Source organism: Tenrec ecaudatus, chromosome 7 (genome assembly GCF_050624435.1).
Source record: "Tenrec ecaudatus isolate mTenEca1 chromosome 7, mTenEca1.hap1, whole genome shotgun sequence".
In the NCBI taxonomy this organism is placed as follows: Eukaryota; Metazoa; Chordata; class Mammalia; order Afrosoricida; family Tenrecidae; genus Tenrec; species Tenrec ecaudatus.
Window position 1 is genome coordinate 70,962,368 of NC_134536.1, and position 23,653 is coordinate 70,986,020.

Sequence of the window (23,653 nt, forward strand, 5' to 3'; positions counted from 1 at the left end):
CCCTCCCAACTACCATGATCCGAATTTTACCTTGCAGGACTGGATAGGGAAGAGGTTGTACACTGGTGCATATGGGAGCTGGAGGCACAGGGAATCCAGGATGGATGATACCTCCCAGGACCAGGGGTGTGAGGGGTGATACTGGGAGAGTAGAGGGTGAGTGGGTTGGAAAGGGGGAACCGATTACAGGGATCTACATGTGACCTCCTCCCTGAGAGACAGACAGCAGAGAAGGATGTGAAGGGAGACTCCGGATAGGACAAGATATGACAAAATAACAATCTATAAATTATCAAGGGATCATGAGGGTGGGGGAGCAGGGAGGGAGGGGAAATAAAAGAGGACCTGATGCAAAGGGCTTAAGTGGAGAGCAAATGCTTTGAAAATGATTAGGGCAAAGAATGTATGGATGTGCTTTATATAATTGATGTATGTATATGTATGGATTGTGATAAGAGTTGTATGAGCCCCTAGTAAAATGTTAAAAAAAAAAAAAAAAAAGAAGTGTGCAATCAACACCACAATCCACTTTAGGATATTTTTTTCTTTTTTGTTCTCTTGTTGTTTGGTCACCATTTACCCTCAACCTCCCCTTCCATGCCCTTAGGAATCTATTCATCCTGTTACTGTCCTATAGGCTCACCTACACTAGATTCCATATATAGAAAAACATGCTAAATCGAACCAAAAAACTAACACAAATAAAGCAACAGTGACAAAATAAAACCGAGAAAAACCTCAATCAAAAAGAAACCAGAAAATACTGAAAACTGGAACAAATACACAATGGGTCAACAAGGAGAGAATGAGAGGGGTCGTATTTTAACTAACTACATCTGAAGTCATATGCCTTATACTTTAGTCTGTCTGACAGCCAGGTTCGTGCTCACAGGAGAGTCACCAGAGGCTTAATCCATGTGGGGCCCTGCAAATAGATTTTGGGCTTTCATTTTATCCACAGCCTTCTTCAAAACCAAGTATTCAGAATACCCTTCCCTACTCCAGACTTAGATTTTATTTTTTTACAAGCTTTGGATCACACATACTGATGTGCATCTTCGATGTGGACTTAGTTGATATCTCACTTAGATGGCTGCTTGTTTTAAGATAAGCCTGGGATATGGGTGCTATAGCGAAGGGTGGTGAAGAAAGCAGATGTGCTTAAACTTGAGGTTAGGAATTATGCCAACTAGACATTCCTGGGTAAAGGTAGGGGCAGAGCTCAAACTATAAACTGCATCACAGCCTGATGGTACCTCATTGGTATCATAAGCCTTTTTATATAAGAGCGAAAAACCCAGTTAATTTGAATTCTCTTTGGCTCCTTGCCTTCTGCTGGAGCGGGATCTTGCATCTGGTTCCTTTATCTCCTGTTGTGTAGCCTGCCAATCCCAGGAGCCATCATCTGACTACTGCAGTGATTTATTCAGTTGACTTTGGACTTTTGCATCCACTAGCCTGCCCCCCACCCCCACCCTGTCTATGCTTCTTTATCCTGCTTTCTGTTCCATGAGGCAGGAGAAACCTGACTTGAACCGAAAGGCAGGATATATATATATATATATATATATATATATATATATATATATATATATATATATTCACATGTATATACATATATATAACTATATATTACATATATACATATATATATATAACTATAGTCATAACTGTGGTTATAGCTATAGTTAACTATGACTGTGTAAGACATTCCTTAATATAAATCTCTTTTTATATTCAATGCATACAAGAGGGATTAGTTTTGCTTCTCTGAAGAACCAAACCTTACACACCGACTTTCAGAAAGTTCAGGGACTGGGGTCTAAAGAGTTGAGATTTGACTCAGAACAGCTCCCTATGTCGGAGTAGAAATGCCAAACAGAAGGTTTAGTAGGTTGAAATCCTTCTTGAAGATTTCCCAATGAATTTGAACTGGTAACTTTTAGGTTAGCTCTGAGCATTTAATCAATGAGTCACTTGGGCTCCCTAATTACCACATAGAATTAAGGTTAAAATAGGTCAGAACAAAATGTATAGGACTTAAGTTTTATTAAGAATATTTCATTTTGTGTAGGCATCTAATTATTGGAGGAGATGAGCCAGTCACGGTGCAGTATAACATCGATGAAACGTACAACTTTCCTCTAGTTCTTTAGTGCTTCCTCCTCCCCCACAATCATGACCCCAATTCTACCTTACAAATCTGGCTAGACCGGAGCATGTACACGAGTACAGATAGGAACTGGAAACACAGGGAATCCAAGACAGTAAACCCCTCAGGACCAATAATGAGAATAGTGATATGAGGAGGGTAAGGGAAAGATTGGGGGAGAAAAGGGGAACCAATAACAATAATCTACATACATATAACCCCCCTCCCTGGGAGACGGACAACAGAAAAGTGGATGAAGGGAGACATCAGTCAGTTTAAGACATGAAAAAATAATAATAATTTATAAATTATCAATGGTTCATGAGGGAGGGAGGGTTGGGGAGGGAGGGAAAAATGAGGAGCTCATGCCAAGGGCTCAAATAGAAAAAAACATTTTGAAAATGATGATGTCAACAAATGTACAAATGTGCTTAATACAATGGATGGATTGTGATAAGAGTTGTATGCGCCTGCAATAAAATGATTTTTAAAAGAATATTTCATTTTATTTAGGCATCTAATTATTGACACTCTGTATAAAACATCTTATGAGTCATATATCTTGTTAAATTCATTGACTATTCAATGTATAAAGAACCTGGGGACTTATTCTGGGTTTCTAACCAAAAATACTCACTGTACTGATGCCAGATGAGCAAGAGATATGTGTGTTTTCTGTCAGAAAAATAGGCCTGTCCTTTTTGCTGTGACACTTGGTGGGGTTAATTGGAGTGAGGATATACTCTATCATTAAGAATAGTAGTTAAGTCTCAGAGAAGAAGAAGTAACTGAGAGCCAATGTCAATAATCAAGTTGTGATTGAAAACACAGATAAGGACTTGAGAAGCAGATATTTGTTAGGAACTGAAGTTAGGGTGGAGGTGTGTGACAAAAGTTAGATACTTAACAGTCTCAAATGTCTTGTGATTGCTATCTTACAACCATCAAATGCCAACCTGTGTAAAGGCTTTTACATCTGCTCGCCTGACAGTACTCATTTCTCTTCTCTTCTTTCACCCTCTCTCTTTCAATTAACTCTCTTGGAAAGTTTAACTCTATAATTGCTTATTAATCATACCCAAAACTTCAAGAATTAATCATATTTTTTTCTAGAAGAAAAAAATGGAAAACCAAATAATTGATTCCGAGGTCCCCAAATTACTCTTATAGTTCATTTCTCCAGAACTTACATCACCGGGGGTGTGTTTAGCTCTCTGACCAATCACTGTCTCAGATACGCTATTGCCATTGAGTTGTTTCTGATTTGTCCAAATTAACAGTAACGTTACAACCTCTTTGATAGTCTCGGTTCCTTGTTTCAAGGGTAACTATTTCACGTATTACACTACATTAACCACTTTAATCACCCTCCCCCCAAAAAAATGTTGATAATGTTGACTTAGCCATGTGTATTCAGCAGCTAAATCAGACAAGCAATGACCTGACTCAAATTTTACAATTTCTTTCTTCTTTAATTCTATAGTGGTTCTTATACTTTTCCCCGTATCTTACCGCTGGTGTCATTAATTTTATAAGGCGCCATGGTTCCCATATTTTATGTAAATGAAGCCTAAAGTGAAGTCACAGTGGTGAATGTGTTAAGGCACCGACACAAGCACTGCATGTTATCTGAGCAAGACGGGATCTTAGACTGAACATCAGTCCTTTAGGTACACGGCAAGAAGTGATGTATAACTCATTATTCTTCCAAACAGGTTTTGTTTATTTATTTTAGTCCGATTTTCGTTTCACTATCAAGCAAAGTTATGAAAACCAAGCAGATATTGCTCGACCTTTGCTGTTCAAGTATGGAAAGTTGGAACTTAGAGTCCTTGGCCTGTAGTGTGAAGAGCGGAAAGAAATGCATGGCAGGAGAGAGGCATAGTGGGTTATGAGTTGGGCTTCAATTTATGAGGTCAACAGTTCAAATTCACTAGCCGGAAGAAATATGAGAGAGTCTGTTTTCATAAAGAGCCATACTTTAGGCAGAAACCTTACTGTGTGCTACAGAGTCATGCTGTAGAGTGAGAACTGACTCAACAGCTGTGAGTCTGGAGTGAGTTTAGGGTAGACACACTGTATGTAAATGAATGCTTTCTCTCTCCACGAGCAATATCACAGATATTCATGCTCTGTCTTCCAATAATTTTGACTAACTTCAAAACTTATTTCCAGCTCCTATCATTCGCTGGAAATCTAGTCACGTATCTAACTCCGAGCTGGATTAAAAATGAAGAAACAAGTAAAAACAACAGGCAAACTCAATGTAACATATCCCAAATTGAATTTACCTTTAATTACCTCCTTTCTGCTTATATGGCTCAATCGCCTTTTTAGCAATTTTTAACAATAACAACAAAATTAAGTTTTCCTAACTTATCTCTTTAATTCTGCTAATTTTTAAACTATTTCAATATATCACACACAACCCCATATGTCTTAGGATCCCAAATGCTCCTTTTCCTTTATCCACTTCCGCACTGCCAATTCAGAATTAGCATCTCACATTCTTGTAAGTTTCTCTTGTTGGTTTCTCCATATCGTGCCTCTCAAATTTCATTTTCAGTATAATGAAGTATTTTCCAACAACAGTTTGATCATATTGTTCATCATGTACTTAAACACCTTCAAAATTGTCTCATTATAAATAGTATAAAAGCTAAATTTCTTCATGATACTTAATAAAGACTTCCAAATCTGTGTTTTCATGCTTGCCTACCATCATCCCTTACTCTTCAACATTCACCGTGCCTTGTGTGTAACAAACTCCTCATAACTCTTCTGATCCTCAAACCTCAGTTGTATGCCTGTGCCTTCAAGCATACTTTCCCTTCTGTCTGGAATCCCTTATATTCCGTTTTCAATGAATGACTCCTTCTCCTGAAGGAAACAGCTCAAGCATTTGTGGAAAGCAGTCACTGGCTCAAGATTATGAGGAAACAAAAATATTCAAAACATTGAAACGTAGAACTAACACCTTACTAAAAGTTGAAGACATGAAATCCAGTTCTTTCAGTAAAGACCTTGTAACTGCAGACCTTTTGTTTTTCACCAAAAACAAATAACAACGTGAAATGTATACTGCCCCTAATCACGGCAACTGGAAGAAAACGGATTGACCTCTTTTTTAGTGACACTACTAGTACAGCCCGAGGAGCACTCGTGGCTTCGTGTTTATGCTTTGGACTGCAATCTGCAAGGTCCACAGTAAGAAACCTCCGGCTGCTCCTTGGGAGGAAGGAAAGCTTTTGTACTAGCATAACGAGGTACAGTCTCAGGAATCCACAGGGGCAGCTCTACCTTTCCTTCTTGATGGCGCTGCATTTGGCCTTTTGTTTTTTTAAAGCATAACCCTAGGCACTTGATGGCACAGGTGGGTAACCAGTATGCTACTAACCCTTAAGTTAGCTGTTCAAACCCATTAGTAGCCCCAAAGGAGGAAAACGAGAGTCTCCTTTCCTAAAAATTTACCAAGTAAGAAACCCTATAGAGCAGCCCTACTCGGTCCTACTGGACGGATGTAAGTCTTAAGCAACTCGAAAGAAGTGAGTAAAAACTATAAATCTGATTCTAAAAACTACCAAAATAGTTACAATATACTATAGAATAATCAAGCACGCAATGTAGCCCAACAATGAAATAATGAACTTCGCTTACCGAGTAAATTAATACCAACTATCTTAGAAATCTTTCCATAAATGGGCTCCAATTAGAACATATGAAAATAAAGCAGATTCCCATATTAGTGGCATAAAAATATAAAATGCAATGCTTGGGATTTTGAATAGAAACTATTTCATGCTATTTCAGAAAACAGCAAGTAATCTATTCCCATAAACTGTATTTAGTGAGTATGCTACTGAAAATATGATAAATGGTTTCTCTATAATTTTACTTCATAATAGTAAAAGTTTGTTGCTCTTCTTTTGTTATTTCTTCCTGAATCTTCCTCAAAACTTTATTTGAAAGCTAAAAGGAAGCATAAATTTTGTTTTATTAGCCAGGATAGCTCCTATGATGGAAACCTAGCATCACTAAACAAATAGTAGAATTTATAAAACAGAGTATCAGCATAAAACTGGACTTTACATGAAATAATAGAGTTCTGCTGGAGCAGAACAGTTAAGCTTTTAATGAAAGAAAACATTATTCTTTATTTCTTTAGCTTCTGTTTTTAAGATCGGACTAGACAACATCATGAGTAGTCTCCAGCCCTTGCTCCCGGCTTGATAGCTGGGAAGAGAGAGAAGCCAGGCCACCCGCCTGGTAGAGAGCTAGCCCATGGTCAATCAAACATCTCCAATCAGAGAGTAGAGCTGAGATTTTCAAATCCATCTTTGAAAAAGTTTGCTTCTGAAAATGGTGGGTGGGTCATATGCTTTTCTTTAATTCCTCCAAATATACATTTGATTTTTATTATTTTTTCAGAAAAATCTCATTGGAGTAGTCATGATAATAGATATCAAGTTAGAAATCATAGATTTTTTTAGGCTTCATTCTTAATTAGCCTTTTTTTTTTTGGTCTAGAAGGCATATGTGAAAATGTCTCATAGTTGGAAGTTAATTTTTAAAGTGAAAAAATTGCTTAAAAAATCAATGCTTTTGAACACCATTGAGTGGATTTCTATTCATAGCGTTTCTACATGACAGAGCTTCTCCAAAGGGTGTCCTTAGCTATAATCTTTATCGATTCCCACTTCTTCTGTCTCGCAGAGCCATTTGTGGGTGCCAACCACCCACCTCTCACTCAGTAACCTAGTTTTCCATTATTGTAACAACAGGGCTCTTTATGTATCGACATCAATAGTACAATCTAGTTTCTACTTACGAACTAACTTAGCTTATCTTATTTTAAGAAATTCTTTCTGACTGAAATGCAAAAGTAAGGACTAAATGATAAAGTATAAAACATTTATTTGCATTCAATAAAATATATTTTAAAACAATGAGTTTAAATGATCATCTGGTATTATTAATGTTTGACTACTTCTCTAACTTCTTGTATTATTTAGGGACACTAGATAATCCCAAGTTTGTGAACTTAATAAATACTACTGGCCAAACTACATTTAGTCACCAGGAAATAGCCTCTCTATACTTTTAAAAGATAAGTTCAGAAATTCTCATAAGTGTATTTATTAGAATTTAAAACTAAAAATAATATGAACTAGTTGACATTGAGTCTAGCTATGTAACATTTCTTTGTCATTTAATGATTCGTGTTGTTGTTGTTGTTAGGTGCCATCAAATATGTTCCCATTCACAGCGACCATATGTACAACAGAGCGCAAGTAGAGCTTAGTCCTGTGTCGGTCTCACAAGTGGTGCCATGCATGAGGCCGTGGCTGCAGCTACGTGTCAGTCCATCATATTGAGGCTCTTCCCCTTTTTGTGCTGACCTTCCACTTTACCAAGTAGCTGTCTTCTCTGGAGACTGGTCCCTCCTGAGAACATATCCAGAGCGCATGGGAAAGTCTCACCAGCCTCACCTCTCAGGAGCATTCTGTCTGTACTGATAACGTAATTTAATTATTTCAATATGATTTTAAAGATTCTAATCCACTTTAAATGATTTATAATGATTAAAATGATTTATAATGCCCCCAAATGCTGTGAGCAAGCCATGGAAACAGCAGGGCAGGGAAGAACAGGTTTCTAATTTACAGTTCTAAGACTTGATTCACAAGAAGGAAAAATAATAGATAAATTTGAATAATAATGACACGGCCGTTATTATTCCACTGATAGGAATTTTATTTTTACTTGTCAGCTTTGGTCACTGAACCAGTGTTTTGCTTTTATTGCTTTGGGGCTAAGAAAAACCTTCATATTGTCTGAATCCCGGCTTTCCATTTCCTTCCATTCACCATGACTCTGAGAGTCTGCATTTTGCCATCCTTAATTAGCATCGCGAGAGAAGCCCGTGGTGCACTCCAGGTTATCAAGACTGGGAGTGAGAACAGCAGGGGAAAGGTGTGAAGAAAGCATCCCAGCTCCAGTCAGAACTACCTAATGCTTTCCCGAAAAAGCAATACTAGAACCACTGGTTTGTGAGGATCAGAGACTACTGATGAGACTCTCCACAGGAGCTCTTACATTGTTCTCTTGCCTGCAAAACACATTCCATTTCTCTGTTTCGTGATACTGTTTCCAAGGTACTTTCATGTGAACTTTATCACTATATAAAAGTCTATATCTTAAAATAACAACAAAACAGTGCTCTAAGCTTTTAATGAATCATGGTTAATATGTATCTTCTATGTATAAAAGAAGAAAGCATTCTGAACCAATTCAGTTTGTTTTCTTTATGTTTCTTGTAAGGCTAATAAGTAAAAACATTCTTTTAATCTGATTCTTTTTTTTAAGTCCATCAGTAGACTTTAGGCATAATCATTATGCACTCAGTTGATTCAAAATGTGTTCACCTCCGTTCAGAATAACCACTCCAGGAAACTGACAAATTACATCCAGAACATCTCAGTATTTATTGAAGACAATCATCATTATAAAAAGTATATTCTTTTACTATACAAATCAGCTGGGATTTGGGAAGGTGGAAAGAACTTAATTCCCTTTTAATATAACATTTAAACACCTGAAAGAGCAGTGAGTCCTACAGAAATAATGGCACTGTAAGGCATCAGAGTCCAACTTTTATGAAAAGGGTGTGACTATAAGTAGTTCTGCTGTCCCCTGACCACACACCAAGGGCACGCTACTGCTGTCCGAGCAATAACTGTTTACAGCAGGACTTGGTTTAGTGATGAATATTCATACTTAAGTGAAAGGGAAAAAATTCATGCTTGCATATAGAGCAATACACTATTAAACATTTTTATTTCTCCGAGCTATCAGTTGAAAGTGGGATCATGGTGGTTATTGCCTTTCTGATGATATTTGTATTTTGATAGTTAAACATTTTATTAGCTTAATTCACAAGTCAAAAAGAGTAAAGAGGAAAGGGTGGAGGACAACTCAAATCAATCAATTGTGGCATTGCACTGCTGTTCCAGTAAAAGGTTTGATGGGAAAGGAGACTGTGCCTATTAGCTAAGCTCCAAACTGCATTTCATCTCTGGATCTAATTTATTATCCTCTTTCATGAATAATCAAGATTTGACTACATGAGCGTTATTGCCAACATCTCCATTCATACATGACTAAATAGAGCTCATTATCTCCCTTCCCAACATCTCCATCACATTCTGTGATAAAGCTGACACCATGCCTGTTAGGCTTTTAACCTTGAGGTTCTCATCCATAGTTCTCAATTACTTCTTGCCATATATCTAATGCATCTCCAAGAAATCTCATACCCAATTATAAAACAAAAACATCGATATCTCTTCACTCCTGACAGTACTTCAAGCCATTCCCACTGTCACCTATTCCATTCCAATCTTGCCAACCCTGCTTGTTGCAGTAGAGTTATGTTCTATACAGTTTTATTCTTGTGATCTTTATACAAGATGTCCTACGGAGCTGCTGATTGGGTCTGAACCACCAACTTCCAGATTAGTAATTGAGTGCCTTCCTGTAGTTATAATGACTTTTGAATCATATTCAGTTAATTCTCTGTTCTGTGATACCTATGGGCAAACATATTTTCCTTATTCATAATGCTCTCTAACTTCACCTTTGAAGTTCCTTTAAATGATCATTTTTCCTTCCTTTCCCTCTTATATACTAAATGAATATCTGAATTGTGAATTAGAGTTTAAGGTGACATATATCTAGAATACAGATATCTGTCCTAAAGAGAAAGAAGCATGAACCACAAGCAAAGAATTGGATAGAACTGAGACACCGAGTTTCATGATGCTGCATATTGGGGTTTATGTTTCTCCAAGAATCGTTTGCAATGTACATGAGTCTCAGAAATGAGGTCCATGGTAATAACTGAAATTTTGATCACATACATGTATATGCTACTAGGAGCATGTCTTAAAAGTAGGAAGTTGAAGCAAAAGATTGCATTTCTTGCAGTTTTCTAGTTCCTAGTTATGCTGGACTGAGAACTCTGATTTTGCTACTCTGTGTTCTATATTATATTTTATATTGTTCACAGTAAAATGGTCTTAGGAAAGTAGTCTAATATGATTGAGAATGAAACGGAAATAAACATAGTATGATTTTTTTTTAATTAAAAAGAGAGCCCATAGGTTAGGATAGGGTGGGGTGGAGATCATCAGTGCTATATTAGATAAAGGACTAATTTCAAAAATCCATAGAAAATTGCAATGGTTTAATAGGAAAAATAACAAATACCACTATCCCCCAAATGGGCAGAATATATGAGTAAACAATTCACTAAATATGACATCCAGAGAGTCAACACGCATATGAATAAATGCTCACACTCATTCGCTATTAAAGAAATACAAATTAAAACAATACCGAGGTACCACCTCACATCGAAGCTGACATCAAAATTAAAAATAATAATAATAAAATAAATTCTGAAGATGAGGCGGGGAGATCGGAGCCCTCACCTACCACTGATGGGGTTGCAGCCTGGGACGGCCTCCTGCAGCTCACTATGGCACAACCTCCAACTCACGTGAAGAAACCTAAAATCTCTCTAATTGGTATACGTCACAAAGAATAAAGAACAAAACAAGAAAAATATATGCACACCATGTTTGTCACAGTGCTTTAAACAATAGCCAAAAAAAAATAAAGAGAGAGACACAAACCAAAAGCCCATCGGTGGAGGAATGGATAAATAAACACTTAAGCCTAAAAGACAAATACATTGTGAAACACCTCATGACCAATTTGGAAGACACTGTGCACGGTAAAATTAAAATCTCATAAAAATCAATACTGCATGACCACCACCATTACAACAGTTTTACAAAAGAAGAAAAATTGTTTTCACATGAGAAGAAGTGAACGTTGAAGGCTATGGTGAAGCAGGTGAGAGGGGACCAGGGAGTGACAGGGGATGGAAGCAAAACAGAGAAGATTGGGGGACCCCTCGGGTGGGGGGTGCTCGCTGAGATACTGTTACTGTGCTGGTGAGTGGCTGTGCAACTCTATTATGCTTCGATTTCTCCCCCGTGTGTACTACACTCCCCTAAAAAGAAAACTTACTATATCTGCAGGTCCACCTAGAAAAGAGACTAGACAAACAATGTGAGAAGAAAATAACGGGACCAACGGTCCTGGAGGGACATGAGAGTGTGGGACGTAAGGGAAGGGAGGAGGTGTTGGCCAACACAGGGACAAGGGAAAAATGAGTGGTTCAAACCAGTGGAGGGAAGGGATGGGAGGACTGGTAGGGAGTAATCAAGGGCAAGGTAACTGAGAGGAATTACTGAAAATAGAATGAAGCTGAACATGGTAGTGGGACAGGAGAAAAGCATAAGGAAATAGAGGAAAGGAGTAGGAGGAAAAGGGCATACATAGAAGCCTAAATACAGACATGTCCATGTGTAAATATATTTATGATTATGGGGGAAATAGACCTAGGTACATATATTTATAGGTTCCGTAGTAGGGTAGCAGGTGGACATTGGGCCTCCTTGTGCATACTCCCTCACTACAATAGCACCTTGCTCAGTTAAAAGGTCATTTCATGATGCCCACCTTCCCGACATGATCACTGAAGACAGACATGTGCATAAGCAAACGTGGTGAAGAAAGCTGATGGTGCCCGGCTACCAAAAAGATATAGCATCTGAGTCTTAAAGGCTTGAAGGCAAACAAGTGGCCATCTAGCTCAGAACCAACAAAGCTCACAGAGAAGAAGCACACAAGCCTAAGTGAACACGAGGTGTTGAAGGGATCAGGTAGTAGACACCAAAGAACAAAGACCATCATTGTATGATCACCTTCCCCACATAAATGCTGAAGATGAATGTATGCATAAGAAAGTATGGTGAAGAAGGCTGATGGTGCCCAGCTATTGAGAGATAAAGGGTCTGGGGACTTAAAGGCTTGAAAGTAAACAAGCAGCCATCTAGCCCAGAAGCAACAAAGCCTACATGGAAGCAGCACACCAACATGTGTGATCATAAAGGGCCAATGGGACCAGGTTTCAAGCAACAAAGGTGGGGGGAAAGTCATATCATCATGAATGAGGGAGTGTGTGATGGGGACCCAATGCCCATCTGTAGACAGCTGTACATCCATTGCAGAGAGGTATTGGGGAGAAGATGAGTCACTCAGGGTTCAGTGTAGCAACAATGAAACTCAAAACCTTCCTCTAGTTCTTGAATGCTTCCTCCCTCCCAATTATCTTGATCCCAATTCTACCTTAAGGACCTAGTTAGACCAGAGGATACACAGTGGTACAGTAGGGATCTGGAAACACAGGGAATCTAGGACAGATGGACCCCTCGGGACCAGCAGTGAGAGTGGTGACACCAGAAAGGAAGGGGGTATAGAAAGGGGGAACTGATCTTGGGGATCTACATGTAACCTCCTCTCTGGGGGATGGACAACAGGAAAGTGGGTGAGGGTAGATGCCGGGCAGTGTAAGAAAGGATAGAGTAATAATTTATTAGGTATTAAGGGTTCATAAGGGAGGGGGAAAGCGGGGAGGGCAAAAAAAAAACGAGCTGACTCCAGGAACCCAAGTGGAAGGCGAATTTTGAGAATGATGAGGGCAACGAATGTATAAGGGTGCTTTACTCAATTGATGTATGTATGGATTGTGATAAGAGTTGTATGAGCCCCAATAAAATGATTCATATATTAAAAAAAGATGTTTAAGAATATTTATAAAATTTACTTTAAGGTAGACTTACAAAAGAAGATGAAGGAGACTGTGTGTGTGTGTGTTAGATGGCTTATACATTTACAAAGCTTTAAAGATTGAGGCCCCTAGGCTTTTGATAATAATGCCTAATTTCACATAAAAACTCATAGCTTTCTATTTATATAATACCACACACATAGTATTATATTTATTTACATGGTTGAATGTATATAAGAATATAAGATTGTAGCAAAACTATATATAATATTATATGTAATTGACTAAATTGATCTCTGGGAGCACATCAAAAGGGAGGAATATAGAGCCAGTATAATCCCTGAAGTAATGGAAGTTTGGCTGTTTTTGAACCAGGATCCTTATGAGAATGGGGCGGATGGAAACTTAAGGTTATATGACATTCTCATTCAGTTTTAACATTTAAAGATTAGTTGCTTTTCATATCTACTATAAACCCTCAAACCCAGCCCCACTGCAGTCTACTTGATTCAGACACAGTGATATTAGAGAGCAGACCTGTCCCATAAGATTTCACAAACTGTAAATCATTCTGGATGCTGCCTGCTACATCTTTCTCTCATGGATTGGCTGCTGGTTTTGAACCACTGACTCTTTGGTCTTAACAACTGCCCCACCATAACTCCAACATTCCTTCTATAACTCCCTTATTTTATTGTGATCTTGTTGTCTCCACAAACAGATGTTTCAAAATGCTCAGAAATGATGTGGGAGTTGCTATGAATTGGAAACCTTTTCTTTTTAAATGAAGCACACTGTCTGGGTTTTCACGCTCAAAGACCATACAGCCCTCTAAGAGAGACGTTGTGCTCGGCAGTTCTCCCGGGACAATGGGAAGGGAAGGATCAGAGAGGCCACTGTTTGCAGCAGCTGATTTGAAGTCCTGGAAATCTGCTTTTGTTGATACTATAGGAGAAGTTACAGGACTGTGTAGGGGATGATCCGGTCACCTCTCTCTTCTGTACAGTGAACCTCTCCATTGTCCTTCGGAGCTTGCTCCCAGATAAGCCCTCTGTATCTGTGGGCTGTGCAATAAAGCTTTACAAGCCTAAGCAAGTGAACCAGAGAGAATTTGGAATAGACGACCTTCTCAGAGTGCTGGCGATAAAAAATAAAAAAAGACCACATTGCAGGTGCTGTCCCACATTTGTTAAATTAAAAAGGCAACTGAGGGAAAGAAATAAAAAAAAATCTTGAGAGCAAATGTCTTTCAGAAAAATAACTAAATGCATAATAAACTATTTTCACTAAAGTACTACTAGTCATCAAGGGAAAAACATGTACATTGGCATTTAAATGTTCTTAACCTTTTGATGGATAAAAATCAATTATTATACAGGGGAAGCTCAGCGGGAAGACTCAACTTTAAAATTGCCATCCCACATTTGAACTTATATAAACATCTGAACCTGATAAGGCCCTCGCTGGTAGAGGCCGAGCAGTAACAAAAGCAGGGCGGAGTTATGAACTAAGCATACAGAACACTTATTCTTTTACAGCTCTTTCCAGGTCTCTCAGAATTAATATTTATATCATTTTTTGTCAATAAGAATTTATGTCTAAATAATAAATGAAGCAATCATAAATGGAAACATAATTATAAAATTTGGTATTTAAAGAATAGTTAATAATGATAAACAATAAAAGATATACAATGAAAAGATTCATTAAAAAGCAGTTGAATTCTAACTTTAAAAACCAGAACAGGGAATTACAAAACAAAGGAAAAGGAATTAGTAAGTCTAAGCTTTAGGTGCAGGCCTGCAGACAGAAATCCACACATTTTGAGATTATGGATTCAATGCCTTAGTTCAGAAAAATAACTGATTCGTAATGAAATTATTTTCTGATTCTTTGTTTGGTTTTGTTTTTAGCATGCATTTTTGGTAATAAAAGGCATGCTGAAATCAAGGGCAACTTTTTGAGGTAATACAGATTTTGTGGAAGACACTATGTTTCAAGTAGATCCTGGTAGGATTGATGGATGTTGTTTCAATTTCACACAGCTAAGCAAGTCCCATCCAGGTAGTAGCACCAACGATAAAGAGGTTGCATATAAGAGTCCTGAGCAACCTGACGCTAAAAATATCGGTAGGTGATATATGTCCCATAGGTCATGAAGTTGCTAAATATATTTTGATGAGTTTAGTGCTCAATTCAGAAAGGAGAGGAATATAGGCACAAGTCGTCTGAAGGAAAGTTGATGAATGGCTGGCCTCTGTAAAGGGGAGCACCCACAAGTTTGGACCCCACTGCAGAGTGTATCACAGCATTCTAGCATATGTCGGATTTGCAGATGAAAAGCCTGGTTTTAGCTGAACAGTTCTTAATCAATATTCTATTTTGATTTCAATATTTCATTTCTGGACCCAGTTATAGTTAATCAGTAGAGGAAACATTTTATAGAATTTGGTGTCCAAATTGGTTTAAAAAAACAACTCTTTTGAAACCAAGCTTTCTACTTTCTTGTTGCGTGACCACAACTTAAGCAGTCTGTTCAATGTTTTTTGTTTGTTTTGTTTTTACTTGTAAAATAGCATTAATAATGATCTACTTAAAATATTACTATGAAGCAATTGAGTAAAATCAATAGGTATTGCTCAGAGTAGTGACTGTATTATAGTAAACGAGCAATGGATGTCTGTTACAATTTATTCTGAATAAAACAAGTCATAAAGAAGAAATCTATGAGATTCTAACCAATGTATCCACCTCAACTATCAGGATCTTCTTGGAATTTTGCAAATCTTTCCAGCTATTTCCCATTTGGGCACTTTCATGTGTGTTTCTCTCGGCTAAGAAAAGCATTTCCCTCCTCGTTTACCCTGCTATAGGAGTCCTAAAGGCACGGTGGCTCCAGCTACGAGCTGCACGGTTGCTGGTTGAATCCACCTGTGGCTCCATGGGTGACAGATATGGTAGTGTCCTTCCGAAAAGGTGTCAGCCCTGGACACTGTATGGGGCATTTCTACCCAGTCCTATAGCATCACTAGGAGTCAGAATAAAACGGATAGCAGCGGGCTGGTTTGGGTTTTGACACCTTGGTTACTTCTTCGTTAATAAACTTCAGGTCTCAGCTGAATAATTTTTCCACAATAAAGCCTACCTGACCATTCATCCGCTCTTGATCCCAGTCTAACTTGGGACCATCCTGTGAAAACAAGCATCATCATCTTTCTTTCTGTGAATACCCTATGAGTTGGAATTAAATCCACACCAACGGGTTTGTTTGTTTCTTTGGTTTTTATCACAAGTTGTGTTTTGTCTACACCACAAGAGCCGGCAACATGTCTAATCTGTTCATCAAAGATAATTTTAGCATAATATCTGGTATTTCATCATGATACAATATTAATTTAGATACCACAGTTAATGAATTAGAAATAGATAGCATTTTGATAATCCAGTGTTAATGTTGAAGTCCACAGCTTTTCATTGGTGTTTCAAGATACATAATAAATAGTTTGCCTAAGAAGTATAAGTGAACTTTTTTCTGTTTCCTTCACATAACAATATTGGGAGAGGTGATATTTACAACCCAGCAGAATCTCCTCTGCAATTTTACCAGAGAACAACTGTAACATACAAGGGGGTACCTCCAAAACAGATTTTTTTCCAAAGATATGATTTTAAATATTTTTTAAAAACTACCTTATCACTTTAAAAATGCTATCCATTACACTTAATACTTGTGTCAAATCTGTGATTCCTGTCTCAGAAATATTTTTTCAAACTCATCTGTTTTGATGGCTGTCAGCACTTCCCTCATGGTTTCCTTAATCTCTTCTAAGTCATCAAATCACTGTCCTTTCATGTCCTTCTTCATTCCCGAAACAAAAAGAATGTGCATGGAGCGAGGTCAGGTGAATAAGGTACATGCGCAAGAGAGGCATGCTGTTTTCTTGTCAAAAATTGCTGTGCTGAGATGGCTGCATGAGCAAGTGCATTGTCGTGGTGGGAAAAACTGTCTTCCATCTGCCACAAATCAGGCCTTTTTTGTCACATGCTTTATGCAATCTTCTCAGAACCTCTAAATAGAAAGCTTGATTAACAGTCTGACCTGATGGAATGAGCTCCAAATGCACTACAAGTTGACATTTTTGTCTCTTTGGGAAGTGGACAGATGTACAGAATGAGGTTTGTCATCAATTGACATTTCACCTTTTTTGAAATGAGAAAACCATTCGTATATTTGAGTTTTTCCCCTAGTGCTGTAAAGCTGTGTTTAACATGACAACAGTTTTTGCAGCACTTTTTCCTGAGCAGGAAACAAAATTTCACAGCCACGCACTGTTCTCTTAAATTGGCATTACAAAATAGGAGGTTTCAGCGGAACTTCTTCTATGAAAAAATTCACTGTGACCAGTGAGAACCTTCTCAGGGTATGCCACTGGATGTACCAAGAGCTAGTTGCTCAATGCTCATCTAGTGGGAAACATCGTACTATGTAAGCTCTATCCAGCAGAGCTTTCTGGTTTTTGTTTTGTTTAATTTTGGGGGGTTCCCCCTAGTAAATCAAGCAAATATTATATCCTTAAAATATATATTAAATAATGAAAATCAAATAATATAAATAATAATAAATCAAATGAAAGGGTTGCATAGGTACAGTAAATCTCTTCAACTATGTCCTTTCCTTGATTACTAGTAACTTTGTGTTTACAGTTCTGAAAAATAATTTTAAAAATTATACTAAAAACAAATTACTTAATTTATTCTTAATATCTTTTAGTAGGAAAACAATACACTCCTCTAAAGCATGAATAACCTAGTTGCTAAAACAGAAGCCCTGATGGAGCAGTGGCGTAGGCATCTGACATAAGCCAGTAATGTAGACCTGGTCCGCTACCCTGTGGACGAAAGATGAGGTGTTCTGGCCCCGTAGAGATTGAAAGCCTTGGAAACCCACACAGGCAGCTCTAGAAGGTCACTATGAGTCATCATCGACTCGATGACAGTGAGCTTTTGGAGATACGCTGAACTGTAAATCCAGTCATAGCCAGCAGTTGAATTTTGATCTTAGTTGTATGGATCACTGACTTGAGAATTAGCACTCAGTCATGTTTCAAGAGAAATATGAGCTATGTTTGGAGTCACTACTTTTAAAAGCTTCATGTTTGGCTCCATAGGAAGCTAACATGAAATATCATTTACTTATGCTGTAGAAAAATGTGTGCTGTGTCATAAAATAAAACATGAGTAATGAAGCAAAACTGAGCACTTTTATGGGTAGTCTTGATAACCTGCTTTATTTGGGCTAGATGATTGTAATAACTTGCACAGTTGAAAAATATTTAAGGATAGACATTTAATGGTTTCTTACTTCCTTTAATTTTCCATTTAATAAAATTCCATTTATTTAACTTAATTTGACAAATATTTATTGAGAGCTTCCTAGGCCCAAAGCACTTTCGGGTGACATTAAGAAATAAAAGGAAAAGGAAACAAAAAGCAACCATGGGCGTTGTAGAGCTTCATGTGAAGGAAGGACGCAGACATACATGTTTTCTTAAAAACAGCATCATGATAAAAGTACTATCCCAAAGGACAGAGTGCTAGGAGACATGATGTATAGACACATGCATATACACGTACAGAACATATCCTCAGCCACACACAACTTAATAGATCAGAGAGTTTCGTCGGATGACCAGCCTTTGATAAACAATCTTGCAGGCCGTATAATATTTTCACAGAGGGATATAAAGAAAGAGAAAGCAATGATTTGGAGTCAAGTAATTGGTAATGAATTTGGGAATTTGGCTGGATCAGGCAGCGCATAGATGGGAGTGTAGAGATCTACTTGCTAAGGGTTACAGGTGACTTCTTCCCATCACTCTGTATGAGGAACAGATGATGGAAAACATAAGGGGTGTCAGATGCCAGTTCCTCTAAGGAATATTCAGTGATATATGGAGAAATATTACACACATGACATAATACTAATATAATGTTTATTTAAAATCAAGGATTATATATTTTAAGAAATGTGGAGAATTAGATTGAAGACAACATGAATAGGATAAGTGGAATCACAGCACTGGGTTAGCTAGCCAGCCAAGTTCAATAGAAAAAGAAAGCTTTGGAAAAGTTATCATATACTGCCATTGGGTCAATTCCAAGGTATAGTGGTGACCCTAAAGGGCAGGCCAGAACTGCTTCTGTGGGTTTCTGAGACAGTAAATCTGTACAGGAGGAGAAAAGTCTCCTCTTTATCCCTCAAAAGGACTGATGATGCCAGACTGCTGACGTGCTCGTTAGCAGCGCAGCATAGAACCTGTTATGTCAAGGTGGGGCGGGACATGTTTGCAAAAGGCCTTGCACATGGGTGGGGATTCACTCGATATTTTGAGCAGGAAAAAAGAGTATGTCAAATGAAACTTTTTAGTGAAAAAGCATTATGAGGGAGTTTTAGCAGGGTGAGATGGTCACCAAGGCCTAAGAGGAAGAAACAGGACACGGCAGTCAAAGAGACCAAGAAGTGGATGTGGTATGGACCTTGCAAAACAAACTAAACTTACTGACATTAAGTCAATTTTGATGCTGACCTTTAAAATAACCATGCAGTGTGTGTGTGTGTGTGTGTGTGTGTGTGTGTGTGTGTGTGTGTGTGTGTGAGAGAGAGAGAGAGAGAGAGTGTGTGTGTGTGTGTGTGTGAGAGAGAGAGAGAGAGAGTGTGTGTGTGTGTGTGGAGTGTGTGTGTGTGTGTGAATGTGTGTGTGTGAGAGAGAGAGTGTGTGTGTGTGTGTGAGAGAGAGAGTGTGTGTGTGTGTGTGTGGAGTGTGTGTGGGAGAGAGTGTGTGTGGGAGAGAGAGAGAGGCAGCGTGCCAGGTTTGGTCTGACGGACCGAGAGTCGGAATCCCCTGAAGTTCTTGGGAAAAGAGTGATTAGAAAACTCCATGAACTTCCTTCATTGCCAAACCAGCTTTGCCTCTCTGATCAAGTCTTTAACCCAAGCTGTTTTGGTTTGACAAGCCTACAGCTCTGACATCTCTCTTTAAAGAAATTAAAAAGAAAGAAAGAATGAGCAAGTTTCAGGAGTTCTTTTTTACTGTTTGAATAACAAAACACACAAAACCAGACAGACAAGTCTCCAAGGAAATGATCATTATTATGTTTCACAGGTATTTGTCCTTTGGTCCTTCATCTTCTAAGCACTTCTATATTTTTCTTTTGATGCTATCAGGCATTTATTTTTATCACAGATGCAATGCAAGTGTGAATCAATAAATGCGTTTTATCATTTAATACTCCCCCCTACATTGCTTTAAATAGGAAAAAAACAAAGTGCTAAAACTCTTCTCTTAGCCTATTCAGCCATAGCTGTTTTAAAACAGACGGCAACTTCATCTTCCAAAATCATTCTGTTAAATCCTGTGTACTAATTCTACTGACATTGTCAACAGTATCCAAAAATTGAGGCTGGTGACAGGGTCGAAGGCAAGTGGGAGGGGCTTCAGCCAACTGAGGGCCACTGCAGAAATGGGCAGAGCCAAAGCTCATCGAGTCCCTTCAGTAAAGGTCAGGAGGCGCTCACCTACTGCAGCTGATCCAACTATGGCCACTGGCCCATTTCTTCCTCCCAGCCTGGCAACTATTAGGGAACCACTTGTGAAGGACTCCCTGGGGTCTTCTTTGCCTCTGCCTTGAGCCAAACTATAGTTAATCATGGAAAACATACCTCCCCAAACTAAAAAGCTTCTTCCCCTGGTTTTAATCACTATCAAACTCCCTCAGAGGCCGTGGTTGACTGCCACCGAAGAGTCTGGAAAACCTTGCATTGCTCAAAAGACACCGCCATCCATGGTGCCCATCGTCAAGGCCCCACTGCAGGCATCCACAGTTCACCAAGGACAAGGGTCTGTATAAGCTCCATCTTGACTCCGAGATCTGACTTCTCTTGTGACTGAAAACACCAGAATGTTCACTCATCCTGCCTTGATTTGACACTGCCTCATCTGGTACTGCTGTAGCAGCAGCACCTAAAGTGGGTGGTCTTAACAAACAACTTTGTGTGCCCAGTCTAGGAGGCTAGAAATGAGAATTCAGGGCACCGGCTTTCTCTGTGTGCTGATGATGCAGGAACGTCTACAGCGCTTCTGCTCCTGGGCACATTTTACCTGGCTTGGCATCTCTTCCGGGTCTATGCTTGATTGGTTACATTTAATCTCTTTGTGTTTCAAAAGAAATGGACTCAAGTTACAGCCGACATGATGCTTCATTGACACAACAAGGATAATCCATTCCCAAATGGGATTATAACACAAACACAGAAACCTCACTGTCATGGAGTCAATTCGGACTCACAGAGACCCTATAGCATTTTCCAGGCTATCAACCTTTACAGGGCCAAATAGCTTCACCTTTTCCCACAGAGTGCCTGGGCTATTTGAACTGGTTGCCTTGCAGTTAGGCGACCAACACTTACTTACCCAACCACACCAGGGCCTTTTAAATGCAAACACAGAGGTTAGGATTTACAATATATGCTATCAGTATGTACAACTTCATCCATAAAATTGCACCTCCTGGTTCTCCTAAATGCATGTACTTGCTAAATGTAAAACACCGTCTCATAAATCATCTCAAACGTCTCAAATCAACACCAAATCCAAAAATCTCATGTTTTAAAATCATTTCAATGAAGACATGAGTAAGATTTCAGATGAATGCCATCTTGGGTCAAAGGGCTGCTTCATAGCGAACTTATGAAATCCAGATTAATAATGATCTATTTTTCAAAGAACTGTATTGGCATGTGAAGAAAAACAAAATCCTCACACTGGACCAATAGCTAACATCATGATAACAGAGAAGATTGAAGTTGTCAAGGATTTCATCTTGCCTGGAATCACAATGAACACTCATGGAAGCAGCAGTGAAAAAAATCAAACAATCACAGGACCACTTTACAGGGTTGAAAAAGCAAGGAGATCATTCTGGGAACTAAGCTGCACCTGACCCAAGCCATGGTATTTTCAATTGCCTAATAGGCATATGAAATTTGGGCATTGAATAAGGAAGACGGAAGAATTGTTGTATATTAATTATGGTGCTGGTGAAGAATGCAGAAACTATTAGGGACTTTAATAAAGAACAAACAATTGTCTCTCGGGAGAAGTACAGCCAGTGTGCACCTTAGAGGCAAGATGGCGAAAGTTTCCCTCACGTGCCTGGTGCCATGCTATTAGAAGAGACCAACTCTGTTGGGGAGAAGGGCATCACGCTGGGTAATGTAGAGGGGAAGTGAAAATGAAGACCCCTCACAAGATGAATTGACACAGTGGCTGCATTTTGAGGATTGTGCCGAAGTTTTCTGGTCTACTGTGCACAGGGTCACCGTGAGTCTGAACCGAGTCAGCGGCACGGTAAGCATGTCCATTATGAATAGGAGAGAGTGGAAGGAATGAAGAGAGTAGGTACCCAGCACTTGCAAAACCCAGCCTAATAGCACAACATTAGTTCTCAACGCTTCTAAAGATGGGTCAGTAGCTGGGACACTCTGAGCAATGACCCTTGCCCTCCCTAGCTGAGTGCTGATCACACCCTCTACATTTGTGGGGCAGGTCCCTCAGCCCGAGCTTCAGTTCGGCCTACCAGATGCAGTAAGATGACTACCTTGTCCCTTTGCCTTTGGGCGAACACATTATCTTAGTTCATCTCAGTGGCTTTCCACCTTCTAGGACCAAGAAGTCCCTCTCGGCATGTCTGCTTCTTCCCCTCAGTTTTAGGTGGTGGTGCACTACCTTTGGCGCACCTTAGTGACAGCAGCGCACCAGGAACGTTTGATTTATTGAAACATAAGACACTGTGGATCCACTGTTTGAAGTCCAGCAGACCACAACCCATTCTTTGAAATTAAGAAAGCCTGTCTTTCTGTGCTTCCAACCATTCTCCTGGTCTCCAAGAAGCTCCCAGGATAGCTCTCTTCTTTTCAAGGAGGACAACAAGGTAGTTCCTTTGACATATTTCCTGTCTGTAGAATTGATTCCAAGAGGTAGCTAGCAGACTTTCTTCTCCCTCTTTATCTGACCCCTTTCGTCTACAATGGTGGGCTTTCTGCTGCTGTGCTTGGTTAGCTCCATCAGTCACAGGCTTAATCATTCAAAACCTTAAAAACTTACAGAAAGATCACAGGACCACATCTTTGAAATATCCAAATCTTTGTCTTACTTTTATTTGGCAAAATTGAGGCTTTTCTTTTTAATTCCATCTCTTTTCACTCACATTTTCCCATACACAGCAAGGAGAAACCTCACAGCCCCTTTCACACATTTCTTAGAAATCTCATCAGCCCAATATCCAAGTTATCACTTATACTTTCTACGGTACATCAAACATTTGAACCTAATTCAAACACAGTATTTGCTACTGCAAAAAAAGCATCACATTCCCACCAATCAGATAGTCAGCATTTTCTTTTAAAAATTCAGCAGTGGCGTATTTCACATGCACATCTCTAGCACTATGCTAAGCTGCGCCGTGTGCATTCTCTGTGCTGGGCTCACATCCTTCTGGCCCTTCGCCAAAATCCCTTGATATCCACAATTCTACCAATTGTCTCTTCAAGGTAACCTAAGATTTTCCTATTTTAAAACTCACTGCCATCATTACTTCCAAGTCATGGAGATCCTACAGGACAGAGTGGAACTACTTTTATTAGTAGGCACCTTAAAACTCTGCCAGCCTCTATCCATTACCCAGTTCCAAAAATGATGTTTACGTTAGGGGCATCTGTTTGAGCAGCCCTCTCAAATTGT

The 23,653-nt window shown here is 39.0% G+C and overlaps 1 protein-coding gene and 1 pseudogene across 2 annotated transcripts in view; both read right to left on the reverse strand.

Annotated features, from left to right (window-relative positions):
• Positions 1-23,653, reverse strand: part of GRIK2 (glutamate ionotropic receptor kainate type subunit 2) — a 754,817-nt gene that overhangs the window by 289,957 nt on the left and 441,207 nt on the right. The window lies entirely within an intron of this gene.
• On the reverse strand, positions 20,293-22,742 carry LOC142453083 (mitochondrial import inner membrane translocase subunit Tim17-A pseudogene; annotated as a pseudogene).